Consider the following 14002-nt stretch of genomic DNA (forward strand, 5'->3'; position numbering starts at 1 on the left):
GGCTTTGAACTCACCATCCTCCTGCCTCAGCCTCCCCGAGCTGCTGGGATTACAGGCATGTGCCACCAAACCTGGCTAAATGTTGTTTTAAAGTGATAGTTGTTATTAAAATACATGTTTGGCATAGAAAATACCAAAAAGCACCAAGAAAACAAAAATCTTGTCATCACGCCAAAACTGGATAACAAAAGTTAACATCCTTTAGCAAAGAGGCAAAAAAGAAGAAACCTGAAAAAATAGGGTCTAAAATAATGTAAGAGGGCTGGGGATGTGGCTCAAGTGGTAGCGCGCTCGCCTGGCATGCGTGCGGCCCGGGTTCGATCCTCAGCACCACATACAAAAAAAACAAAGATGTTGTGTCCGCCGATAACTAAAAAATAAATATTAAAATTCTCCCTCTCTCTCCCTCTCTCCTTAAAAAATAAAATAAAATAAAATAATGTAAGAAATTTACTTATTTCCTATACACACAAAAAGAAGCCCAAAGGTGAAAAGTCCAGAGCCGATATGTTGGCTTCACAAAATCATCAGGGATGCAGACACCTTCCTGCTCCAGCATCCCCAAGGGAGTGACACTTGTCCTTATGATTTAATATGGCTATCAGAATTCCAGCCATCACAACTGTATTCCAGGTGCAGAAGAGAGGAGGGGTGAACAAGTGCCCTGTCTCTTTTAATTCTTCCTAGAAGACACAAATAGCAATTTCACTTTTAGTTCATCAGTCCCATGGCTGTATCTTGTTACAAATGAGGTAGGAAATGTAGTCTGGGGGTTCTGTTACTAAAAAGGAAGAATCGATATTGTATTGGAAACTAGAAGTCTCTATGACAATTCACATATTTTACATGTTAAAGTTTATCCCTTGGGTGGGGTTGTGGCTCAGAGGCAGAGCACTTGCCTTGCACATGTGAGGCACTGGGTTGGATCTTCAGCATCACATAAAAAATAAATCAACAAAATAAAGACACTGAAAAAAAAAAAAAAGTTTATCTCTTGGGGCCGGGGTTGTGGCTCAGTGCTGGAGCACTTGCCTAGCATGCGTGAGGCACTGGGTTCAATCCCTGGCACTACATACAAACAAACAAATAAAATAAAGGTACTGTGTCCATCTACAACTAAAAAGATATTTTTTAAAAAATTATCTCTTAGAATAGGTTCAAAAATTTATTCTTATGTGGGTCAAAAATAAAGACTAAGGAGGAAAATACACAGTATGAAGTCCCTCATTCACTCAGTTTTTCTTGGTGTATTCTTCTAGAGTTTCTTACACATATGCAAACAAATGTGATTATTATTATATTCTACCTCTCTTTTAATCCAGAATGTTGCATGCTACGCACCCTGCTTTTTATTTTAATTTGTTTGGTTTTTCTTTTTCTTTTTCTCCCACTTGGCAATGTGTCTTGGAGATATTGTACATGGAATAGAACGTATTCCATTCTATTATTACATAGAATATTTTTCTTTTTTTCCTGCTGCATGGTATTCTTTTTTAATTTATTTTTAAACAATATCTTTATTTATTTATTTTTATGTGGTGCTGAGGATCGAACCCAGGGCCTCGCACATGCTAGGGGAGCACTCTACTGCTGAGCCATAACCGCAGCCCAGCTGCATGGTATTCCATCATGGGTTATGGAATCAATTATTTATCTAGTCCCCTATGATTAGGGTAGCTATGTTCTATGGTTTGGAGGTCCCTGCATCAAACTCATGTCAAAGCTTAGTTACCATTGTAACAGTATTAAAAAGTGAGATTTTTTTTTTTTTTTAAAAAGGTGGGCTGGGGCTATTGCTCAGTGGTAGAGCACCTGCCTTGCACTTGTCAGGCACTGGGTTCGATCCTCAGCACCATAGAGAAATAAATAAATAAAGATATTGTGTCCATCTACAACTAAAAAATATTTTTTAAAAAGTGTGATTTTTAAGAGCTGGGTGTGGTGGTACACTCCCGTAATCTCAGCTACTCAGGAGGCTAAGGCAGGAGGATTATAAATTTGAGGCAATTTAGGGAGATCCTGTCTCAAAATGAAAAAAGGACGAGGGATGTAACTTAGTAATCGAACACCCCTGGGTTCCATCCCCGGAGGACAATAAATAAAGAGGTGATTAAACCCTCATGAATTGGGGCTGGGGTTGTAGCTCAGCAGTAGAGCACTTGCCTAGCACGTGCGAAGCCCTGGGTTTGATCCTCAGCACCACATAAAAATAAGTAAATAAATAAAATAAGGGTATTTTGTCAACTATAACTAAAAAAATATTAAAAATCAAATAAATAAACCCTCATGAATTGATCACTGCTGTTAACAAGGGAATGGGTTAGTTGTCACCATCAATTCTCCATACAGGGATAAATTCTCCTCACCCTCTCTCTGTCTCACCTGCTTGCTTGGCACTTGCCAGATGCAGGCACCTTGACTTGGGACTTCCCAGCCTCTAGACAGTGAGAAATAATGTCTTTTCTTTATTAATTGCCCTGTCTGTGTTTTTTCATTATATCAGCAAAAAGAAAAAAGAAAAAAAAATGGATTGAGACAATCTGTAATCCAAATCTGGACACTTTTAAGGATAAAGGAAGACCCTCTTGCTAATGATACTGGGCAGAGGTGTGACTCAGAGCTCTTCTGAGAAAACTGGGATGTAGGGTCACCCTACGGGTGATGGACATATGAGTTGCTTCTACTCTTTTGCTATTGAGACAATGCTGTAATTATTCACATGTGTATAGGTAGGTTTGTGTGTATAAGTTTCAAACGTGTTTTTTGCTGGGCTAAAGTGTGCAAACATTTATACCTTTAGTGGAAACTGCCAAATTGCCTCTGGAAATTGGATAACTTGTTCTCTCGTCAGCATCCTGGAAAGATGTATCTTTCCCCATGGTTTGGCCCACAGACCACATTATAGGACCTTTGGATTTGTGTCCATCTGATCCGTGGGAATTGGTATTGGGTCTGAATTCAGTTTTAATTTGCATTTTGTTGTAAATGAGGCGGGATGTTTTGAAATTCTTTTCGTGTTCCCTTTTCTGTGACTTGCCTTCCATAACCTTTGCCCATACTTTACCCAGGGTTTGGAAACCTTATCCTAGATGATGACTGGGATTTGAGATGTAAATGGTTTCCCCAGTTGGTTGGTTGTCTTTGCTTATGATGTTTGCTTTTGCCATACAGGATTTTTAAATTTTTATATTTTCTTTTATGGTTTTGGATGTTACATCAAAGTAGAAAGCCCAGCCCAAAGGTATAAAAGGAGTATGTCTGTGTTTTCTTCTAGAACTTTCATTGTTCAAAAAATTTTTTTCTTTGCAGTGCTGGGAATGGAACCCAGAGCCTCATTCATGGGTAGATTGGCTCTGCCACTGAGCTACATATCAGCCCTCATTGTTTTTGTTTTGGTTTGGTACCAGGGATTGAATCCCAGGGATGCTTAACCACTGAGTCACAGCCCCAACCCTTTTTAATTTTCTTTTTATTTACAGACAGGATCTCCCTAAATTGCAGAGGCTGGCTATGAACCTGCAAACCTCCTGCCTCAGCCGCTGGGATGACAGGTGTGTGCCACCTTGTCTGGCTTGCATTGTTCTATTTGAAAAGCTTGATACATTTGGGATTATTTTAGTTAACTGACTTATGTACACTTTTATTTATTTGTACATTTACTGATTTATATACATTGTAATAAATATATTTCCTTTCTTCTCATAGGAATACAAGCTTATCATTAAAATGTCAAATCGTATGTAAGGCTTATATCAAGACAGCAGTATCCTAACCCTTCCCCCCACACACTTTTTAGCCAATTTACAGTCTTTTGAAAGTTTCTTTTGATATTTTCTTCCATATTTATAAATAGGAGTCTTACGCTGTTATGTATTAACTTTATCAGTTTTAATCATACTCTGTTGTTGTGTGCATGAAAACTCTTCCCTTCCAACAGAGTTGAATCACAAAGGTCAGTGAGGGGTTGGGAATATAAGTATATGCTTTGCACCAAAAACAAAGCAAAATTAAAACAAATACTTGTGAAATCTTTGTCAGTATTATAAGACCAGTCACTGTGTACTTAATACAGGATTTGTCTGTGTGATATTTCACTTTGCATATCTAAATAATCAACCTGCGTTAATAATCATGAATCCCTTTTCAAATGTATACAAACTAGACAGATCTGGGAGTAAATCTTGGGATGATAGGAATTCCTTCTCTCTGTCTCCCAAGCAATTTTTTTTTCTACTTTTACAATCTTGAAAATAGCTGGTTGCCCTTGACTCTGAATAAGTGATAATTCAGTGTTGCTGAAATGTTGTGATAATGCTGTTGCTGAAACTGAGGAGTGGCGTGGAATCAAGGGTCAGGTGTGAGATAATGTCTTGGTCTATTTTTCTATTACTATTACAGAATACCTGAAAATGGGTAATTTATAAAGAAAAGAGGTTTGCTTTGGATTATTCTTCTGGAAGTCTAAGAGCATGGCACCGGCATTTGATTGATATCTGGAGAAGGGCAATTGGCTACTTAACTTGTGGTGGAGAATTGAAAGGCAAGCGACCACCTGCAAAGAGAAACCTGAGTAAGAGATTGAGGGGAGATGCCCAGCTTAGTTTATAACAACCTGCTCCCTCAAGAGCTAATCCATTCTCTTGAGAATTAATCCAGCCTAGAGAGAAAGGAGTTAATCTCTCCTAGAGGCCTCACTACCTTTCAACTGTCACATTGGGGGTCAAACCTCAACATGAGTTCTGGCGGGGACAAAACGTATTCAAGCTATAGCAGATGGCTTTTCTTCATCCAAGTGGATGTTGATTTTATATCCTGCTACTTTGCTGAATTCATTTACTAGTTCCAGAAGTTTTCTGGTGGAATTTTTTGGGTCTTCTAGGAATAGAATCCTATCGTCAGCAAATAGTGCTAATTTAAGTTCTTCTTTTCCTATACATATCCCTTTGATTTCTTTCATCTAATTGCTCTGGCCGGTGTTTCAAGAACCATGTTAAACAGAAGTGGTGAAGGAGGGCATCCTTGTCTTGTTTCAGTTTTTAGAGGGAATGCCTTCAATTTTTCTCCATTTAGAATGATGTTGGCCTGGGGCTTAGCAGAGATAGCTTTTACAATGTTGAGATATGTTCCTGTTATCCCTAGTTTTTCTAGTGTTTTGAACATGAAGGGGAGCTGTATTTTGTCGAATGCTTTTTTTAAAAAAAATATTTATTTAGTTGTAGATGAATACACAATATATTTATTTATTTTTATGTGGTGCTGAGGATCGAACCCAGTGCCTCACACATGTGAGGCAAGCACTTTACCACTGAGCTACAGGCCCAGCCCCTCAAATGCTTTTTCTGCATCTATTGAGATAATCATAAGGTTCTTATCTTTAAGTCTATTGATGTGACTTACTGATTTCCGTATGTTGAACCAATCTTGCATCCCTGGGATGAACCCCCACTTGATCGAGGTGCACTATCTTTTTTGATATGTTTTTTTAAATACTTATTTTTTTTGTTTTAGGTGGACACGATATCTTTATTTTTATGTGGTGCTGAGGATAGAATCCAGTGCCTCTCGCATGCCAGGCCAGCACGCTACCACTTAGCCACATCCCCAGCCCCTTGATATGTTTTTGTATTCGACTTGCTAGAATTTTATTGAGAACTTTTGCATCTATGTTCATTAGAGATATTGGTCTGAAGTTTTCTTTGTTTGATGTGTCTTTGCCTGGCTCTGGGATCAGGGTGATATTGGCCTCATAGAATGAGTTTGGAAGTGCTGCCTCTTTTTCTATTTCCTGAAATGAATTGAAGAGTATTGGTATCAGTTCTTCTTTGAAGAATTGACTCGGCTGTGTACCCATCCGGTCCTGGGCTTTTCTTGGTTGGTAAGCTTCTGATGGCATCTTCTATTTCATCACTTGGAACTGATCTGTTTAAATTGTGTATGTCATCCTGATTCAATTTGGGCAAATCATATGACTCTAGAAATTTGTCAGTGCCTTCGATATTTTCTATTTAAATCCAGAACTGTTGAGTCCAGGAGGAAAAAAGAAAACTGTATAATGGTTGAGCCCTGAGGTCTTACTGGAAAAGGCTGAGGACAGACAGGAAGGCAGGGAACGTAGCGGGTGACTGGGGGTCTTGGAAGCCAGAATGTCAAGAATGTCAATGGCAGACAATCTGAGAGGTTAATAAGAGCCCTGAGAAGTGGCTGTCACCTTACTGGTGTCAGGGGCTGGGGCTGGGGCTCAGTGGCGGAGTGCTTGCTTAGCATGTGTGAGGCACTGGGTTTGATCCTTAGCACCACATAAAAATAAACAAAAAACAAGACAATTTTTTAAAAAGGTTAAAAAAAAAAAAGAGATGGTGTCAGCACTGGGTAGGGACTGAGCTTGGCAAGGAGTAGAAGAGAGAATATGAGGGAAGGAAGTGGAGGCTGAGGGAGGACCTCACTTGGAAGAAGTCTTACTGGAAAAAGGAATCGAGAAACGGAAAGAGCACTAGAAAGGGATATGGGAACAGGGTGGGTATTTCATTTTCTTTTCTTTCTTTCTTTTTTATTTTATTTTATTTTATTTTTTAAGGGAGGAAGAATTAGGGCACATTTGCAAGGTTGGGGAACAATCTGGAGGCTGTAGGGGGTTGGAAAGAATGTTCTGGGAGGAGCAAGGTCTTAAGAGGGAGGGCCTGAGTGTGGGACACACACACACACACACACACACACACACACAGGAGTAGGACAGGCTGTGGAAACCCACACGGCCTCCTGGAGGCTGAGCACAGGGAGGCAGGGAGACTGGGGCAGAGATGGACATCTGTCTTGATTTTCACAGCTGGTGCAACTGTCCCAGGGCACAGGGCTGAAGGTCAGCTGGCTGGGGTGGCGGGGTGGGGGGGAATATGGTGGAGGGAATGGACTGGCAGGATGAGACGCGCTGTTTGGAGATGCGCCACCTGAAGCCAAAATTCTGGAGACAGCACAATGACTGATGGTGACAGTCCCTTGGATGGTATTCAAAGGCACAATAACCAGGGTGCCGGTGGTTCCAGTGAGTTGGAGGAAAAAAAAAAATGGTTGTGGAGGAAAAGTTGGGAATCGGAAGATTCATTAAATGACGTTGTTGAAACCACCCACCGTGACCACAAGAGTAACTGGTGAGAGACAGTGTGAGGAGGGTAAGAAACCTTCCAGAAAGTGGGAACCGTGGAGGAAGGTCAGTAGGTGACCTTTCCAAGCAAGTGCAAGAGTGGCACAGCATGAAGGCAGGATTTCTGAGAGACTGAATTGTTTTATGGAGGGAAAGAGGAGGAATGTTCTGGAAGACTGGGGAGAGGACCACCATAGTCACTTCTTGAGAGAGTTACAGGGAAAGAGCGCCTCAGGAGAACCCAGCCTCTGTCAGGGCAAGAAGATGGAGGGAACATGCAGCAAGGAGACTTACGTGGCAGATTTTCTGATGACATAACTACAAGTTCCCTTTGGCCTGGTAGAAATTTGGTGTTTAAGAAGAGGTGGACATTGGGTCAGATTTGGGAATGTTTTAAACCCTGAAGAGATCCCAATGGTTAGAGTACAAGGTGGATTCAGCCTAGATCAGGAAAACCAGGAGCATTTTCTCAACATACCAGGCAAATGGGGCCCCCAGCAAGCCCACAGAACATGGGGTGGACGTCAAGATGAGCCAAGGCCGTTATGTGCTCATCAAGGAAGAAACGGAACGTGTCGTGCTCTGCCCAGTTTGTGGGAGACTGGTCTAGTTGGGGGGGATGGGCCTTCCTTCTAGAGATGGCTAGGGATCAGGGCACTTACCTCTTTCCATCCTGTCTCAAAAGTCAAGTTGAGCCTATGAGCACCAATTCCTGGGGAAGCTGAGGTAAGAGGTTCGCTTAAGTCCATCAGTTTGTGACCAGCCTAGCCAACACAGCAAGACCCCATTTTTAAAAACAAGTCAGCTTGGTGCACACCCACATCCATCACAAGACTGTTCACAGCGGCCAAAGGGTGAAAGCAACCGCGTCCTTGGACAGATGATGGATAAACAAAACATGGTCTGTCCATGTGACGGAATATGGCTCAGCTCTAAAAAGGAAGTGAATTCTGCAATATGCTACAATATGGATTTGTGGTTGTTGTTGTTGTGGCAGGACTGGGGATAGAACCCAGGGCCTGTGCATGCGAGGCACGCACTCCACCACTGAGGTATGTTCCCAGCCCTAATACGGACGGACCTTGGAAACACCATGCTGAGTAAAGTAAGTCAGATGCCAAAGGACAACTATTGTATAATTCCACTTAGATGAGAAAGTAGAATGGTGATTTCCAGGGGCTAGGGAAATAGGAATGGGGAGTTCATGTCTAATGAGTTTCAGGTTTGCAAGATGAAGAGTTCTGGACATGTTTGGTGGTGCTGGCCATACAATAATGTGAATGTATTCAATGCCACCAAACTGTACACTTAAAAATGGTTACAGCGAGGCAGCTGTAGTGTTTAAGCATGCACAAGACCCTGGGTTCCATCCCAGCACACATACACAAAAAGTGTAAAATAGTTAAAAAAAAAAAAAAAGTCAATTTGGGCAACCTGAGATTGTCCAATGGCCTGGTAGCCACACAGTTGGCCCAAGGTCACAGCATTGGCCTAGAATGTGTCTCCTACTGGGAACTCTACTGGGCAGAGAAATCAGCGCAGGTGGTAATGAGAGAGATTTTCATACCTAGGATGAGGTGACCCAGCTTGAGGCCTGCCCCCTGGTACCTTTCAGGAAGAACTTTGCTTACTCATTTTCCATGTCAGGTCTAACATGGAGACATTTGAATTCCCAAGGGTGGTGATTTGCTTCGGGTGGAGCAGGCACCGTGGGCACTTAGCTTATAGCTCCAGGTTCAGCAACACCCCGACTCACTCACAAACAGCAGGTCCCGGGCATTATGGTTATTTTCCTGACCTCAGTCTCAAGTGCCAAATCTCAAAACTATCATTAAAGTGTCCAGATTTTTCCATTTAGAGAAAATACTGTCTGCTGAACTCCATAATATTCACCTGAGTGTTTGTTCAGCAGGGGCCGGCCTGACAGCGCTTGTTTAAAAATTGACAATGAGTTTGAGATTGCCCGGAAGAAGGAAGCTGAGAAATTTTGGAAGAATAATGAAGGATGCACTCTGCTAGATATAAAAACACACAGTAAAGATGCAATGCTTTTCGAAGGACATATCAGAAAACTGAAAGAGGAGGAGGAGGAGGAGGAGGAGGAGGAGGAGGAGGAGGAGGAGGAGGAGGAGAGAGAGAGAGAGAGAGAGAGAGAGAGAGAGAAACAAAAAAAACCAGATTTGTGAATCAGAATACAGAGGCAAGACGTGCCAATCTACATGTGAGAACTTACATCTGATTGAGCAAGGATGTGTTTCCAACTCACAGGGAAAGGAGTCAACTCAGGAGGTAGGGACACGTAGACTTTTTTGGGGGGTTGGGGGGGGTGCAAGGTAAGTAGTATTTTTATTCTCAAGTCTTGAAACCAAAAAAAAAAAAAACATGAATGGAAGAGATGGATGGATATGGTTAACCACATAAAAATAGAAAACTTTCATATAACAAAAAATATCATGAAGTTAAAAGATGCCAGGTTCAATGGTGCATGCCTTTAGTCCCTAAGACTCTGGAGGCTGAGGCAGGAGGATTGCAAATTTGAAATCACCCTGGGCAACTTGGGCCTTGTCTAAAAATAAAAAAGGGCTGTGGATGTAGCTGCACAGTAGAGCACTTGCCTAATATTCTGAAGACCCTGGGTTCACACTTGTGTAGCTCAGACTAGCCTTGAATTCCTGGGTTTAAGAGATCTTCCTACCTCAGCCTTCTGAGCAGCTGGGATGAAAGGAAATGCCACTGCGCCCATCTCTATATATTTTTTACTCTTATATGGGGGGGCGATTCTCCTTTGATTATTTTTGTATCTTCCCCCAAATTAGAGCTATTACCCAAGATGCTGGGAAAAGCAGAGATTGAGCTGAGTGAAGGCTCACTTCTGGCCTGCGCACCCCGGGAGGCTAGAGGAGGGGGTGGCCTTTGGCTCTATTCTGTTGGGTTTCCTGTGACTGATTCAGCATTTAGGATTTCTGTTCTGGACATTGATAAACAGGAGGTTGAAGTGGAAAGTGATCTCAAAGGTCAATGGATTCAGCTTTCTCGTTTTATAATTGAGGAAACAAAAATTCAAAGAGGTGAAGCAATAATCCCGGTCACAGAGAGATCTTATTCTGAGCTAGGTTCTAAGGTGTCTCAGCATGTCAGAGTGCCAGCTTTGGGGTGTAGTTTTCCGAGCCCCTAATATGGGCATTGTTCTCTTCCATGAGGTTCTGAGTGGATGGGACAGGAACCAAGATTTCTTTGACTCAGATATTTACGTAGCTCTGAATCCTACAGGATGCCTCATTTCAAGTCTCAGAAAACATAACCAACAGTGGCTTATTCCACAGGGATGTTGGTAGGGTTATCGAACCAGAGGTCCAGAGAGAGAGTTTTTGAGATTGATTGAGCTGTTCAAAGATGTGATCAGGGATCAGGGACACAGGTTCTTTGTTCTATCTTTCCCCATCACCTTCAGTGAGTTAGTTTTCCCCTGATATTTGTCATCTCGTGATTGTAAAAGACTGTCAGGGCTGTAGATACCACATTTTCAAATAGTAGTGCCCTGAAAGAGAGGAGTGAGGTCCAAACCTTGCAGCATAATTCTCCTTATATCCCATTGGCCAGAATTAGTTACTTGCCCATCCTTAAACCAATCCCTGAAAAAAGGAGAAAGGGACTGTCTGATTGGCTTAGAGCAATTATGATTCATCCTTTACAGTGGGTGTATTATTGCCAATTCCAGGAACAACACTGGGGTTCTGTTAGCAACCAAGAAGAAGGAATTATTGTTGGAGAGCCACACGTTGCCACAAGCTCCTTATTCTTGATAGTGACAATAATGAACAGTTGGCTTGAGGTAATGTCCCACATTTCTTGAGGGAACAATGTAGTAAGAGACGTAATGATTAATGGATTCTAAAAATCTTTTCAGCTCCTTCAGCTGATGTGTTTTGCAGACCACACTGGAGGAAAACGACATTTCCCACCTGAGGTTGCTGAAATTAGCTACAGAAACAAGTGCAATCATTTCAAATGAAGCAACTCTAGAAGTCTCCAGAGATAGGGACATAGTGATAATGGGATTGCAATTTAAGCATTTGTTGGAAATTAAGCTTTCCAGAGATGAGATTGGATGGGTAGGAGACTCACTGGTGGCAGAAGAGAGAGCAGTCAGACTGCCTGGGGCCTGGGATGGTGCACTGACTGAGGCCATCTCATTTCTTCTCCTCCATTTGTACTTTACCTCTCTACACAGAATCAAATTATAAACTATGTGATATGTTATTTTTGCATATCTTCTTTGAAGAACTGTGCATTCAAATCCTTTGTCTATTTAAAAAATTAGATTGCCTTTTATTGAGTTGTAAGAACTCTTTTTTAAGAGAGAGAGAGAGAGAGAGAATTTTAATATTTATTTTTTTAGTTATCGGCGGACACAACATCTTTGTTTGTATGTGGTGCTGAGGATCGAACCTGGGCCGCACGCATGCCAGGCAAGTGAGCACGCTACCGCTTGAGCCACATCCCCAGCCCCAAGAATTCTTAATATATTATGAATACTAGACTTTTACCAGATGTATGATTTGCAAACATTTTTTCTCATTTTGTGGGTTATGTTTTTGGCTCTCTTGATAGTGCTCTTTGATATGCAAAAGATATTCTTTTTTTTTATATTCTTCATTTGGAAGAAGTCCAATTTATCTAGTTTGGATTGATTGCTTAGGGTTCTTAGTGTTATAGTGAAGAAATTGTTGCCTAGTTTAAGAACATAGAGATTAAAGTCTAGGTTTTCTTCTAAGATTTTTATAGTTTTAGCTCATATATTGGGTATTTTATCCATTTTGTGTTCATTTTTACATATGGTGGAGGGTATTTTGTGTGTAGATATTCAGTTGTCTTTGTTTAGCAGGCTTTTGTTTTCCCCATTGAAGTATCAAGGAACTCTTGTAAAATATCAGTGCACCATAAGTGTAAGGGTTTATTTCTGGATTCTCAATTCTATTCCATGGATCTCTCTCTCTCTCTTCCCTCTCTCTTTCTCCTTGAACTGGGGATTGGGCCTAGGGGCATTTTACCACTTAGCTGCATCCCCAGCCCTTTTTTATTTATTCATATTTATTTATTTATTTATGTGTAGTTGGACACAATACCTTTATTTTTATTTATTTATTTTTATGTGGAGCTGAGGATCGAACCCAGTGCCTCACACTTGCAAGGCAAGCGCTCTACCACTGAGCTACAACCCCAGCCCTGTATTGCCATTTTAATGATATTAAATCTCCCAATTTATCAATGTGGAATGTTTTTCCATTTATTTAGATATACTTTCATTTCTTTCAATGATGTTTTTAGTTTTTATTGTATAATTCTTGTACTTCTCTGGTTAAATTTATTCCTAAGAATTTTATTCTTTTTTTCGTTAAACTTTTTATTAAATTTTAATTTTAGATTATTCATTAATACAAAATAAAAATAGAATTGATCTTATATTTTGTACAAGATATTGATCTTATATTTTGCAATCTTGTGAACCTGTTTATTGATTCTAATAGGTTTTTGCATTTGTTTTGTGGATTACTTAGGATTTTATATTTTATATATATATAAAATAATAGCATTTACAAACAGAGATAGTTTTATTTCTTCCTTTCCAATCTGGATACTATTTATTTATTATATTTTCACTTCATTGCTCTAGCTAGAACCTCAACACGACGCTAAGTAGAGGTGTTACCAGCAAAATCCTTGTCTTGATTTTGATTTTAGAGGGGAAGCTTTTTGTCTTTCACCATTGAATATGCTATTAGCTGTGAGTTTTCATAGATGGCCTTTATTAGGTTAATGATGTTTCCTTCTATTTCTATTTTGTTGATTTTTTAAAATATAAAATGATGTTAGACTTTTGTTAAATACTTTTTCTGTATATGTCGGGTCATCTTCTGATTTCTTTTATTCTATTAAAAAAAGTGTATTACATGGATTTCTTTTTGTATGTTGAACACACTTTGCATTCCTGAGATAAATCCCATTTGGTCATGGTGTGTAGTGCTTGCTCTATGTTGCTGAATTCAGTTGAAATTGTTTGCATGTATATTGACAAATATCCATATTCATAAAGAATCTTGGTCTGTAGTTTTCTTGTTATGTCTTTGTCTGGTTTGGGCATCAGAATAATATTTACCTCATAGATTAGGTGATAAGTATTCCTTCCCTTTCTCCTTTTTTGGAAGAGTTTGTGAAAAGTTTCTATTAATTCTTCTTTAAACCTTTGGTAGAATTCACCTGTGACCTTCGGGGCATGTACATTTTATTTTCCTGGAAAGTTATTTTTAAAAAATACTAACACAATCTATTAGTATAAAAATTTTTTTTCATACTTTCTATTTTTTCTTGAGTTCGTTTTGGCAATTTGTATCTTTATGGTAATTTGTCCATTTCAGGTATATTATTTAAGTTGTTGGCATGGAATTTTATACTATTATTAGTACAATATAGTATTATTAGTGTAGAATGAATACTTCTTAATGTGCTTCTATATTTATTATATAATTTGGCCTTAATTTTAGCCTTTATTCCCAGCCCACATTTGAGGAAATAGAGGTATAATTATGAGTTCACTAATTTGTGAACATTGTTCATGGGCCCTAAGAAAGTCAGTACAAAAGAAATAGAAGACAAAGTATTTTCGTTGGAGAACTCAAAATCGACCAGTCGTGGACAACCAGAAAAATGAAAAGTTGTGCTGCAATCGAAATGCATTCTGCTGTCATATAGAGCTGATTAAAAATAATTAATTAATTAATTTAAAGAATCGACCAAGGTTGGGAGTCTACCTTGACTTGTATTCTCCTACTTTGTCCATCTTTAAGGCGCAGAGCTGCATTTGGA

This window comes from Urocitellus parryii, chromosome 7, assembly GCF_045843805.1.
Source record: "Urocitellus parryii isolate mUroPar1 chromosome 7, mUroPar1.hap1, whole genome shotgun sequence".
Taxonomy (NCBI): Eukaryota; Metazoa; Chordata; class Mammalia; order Rodentia; family Sciuridae; genus Urocitellus; species Urocitellus parryii.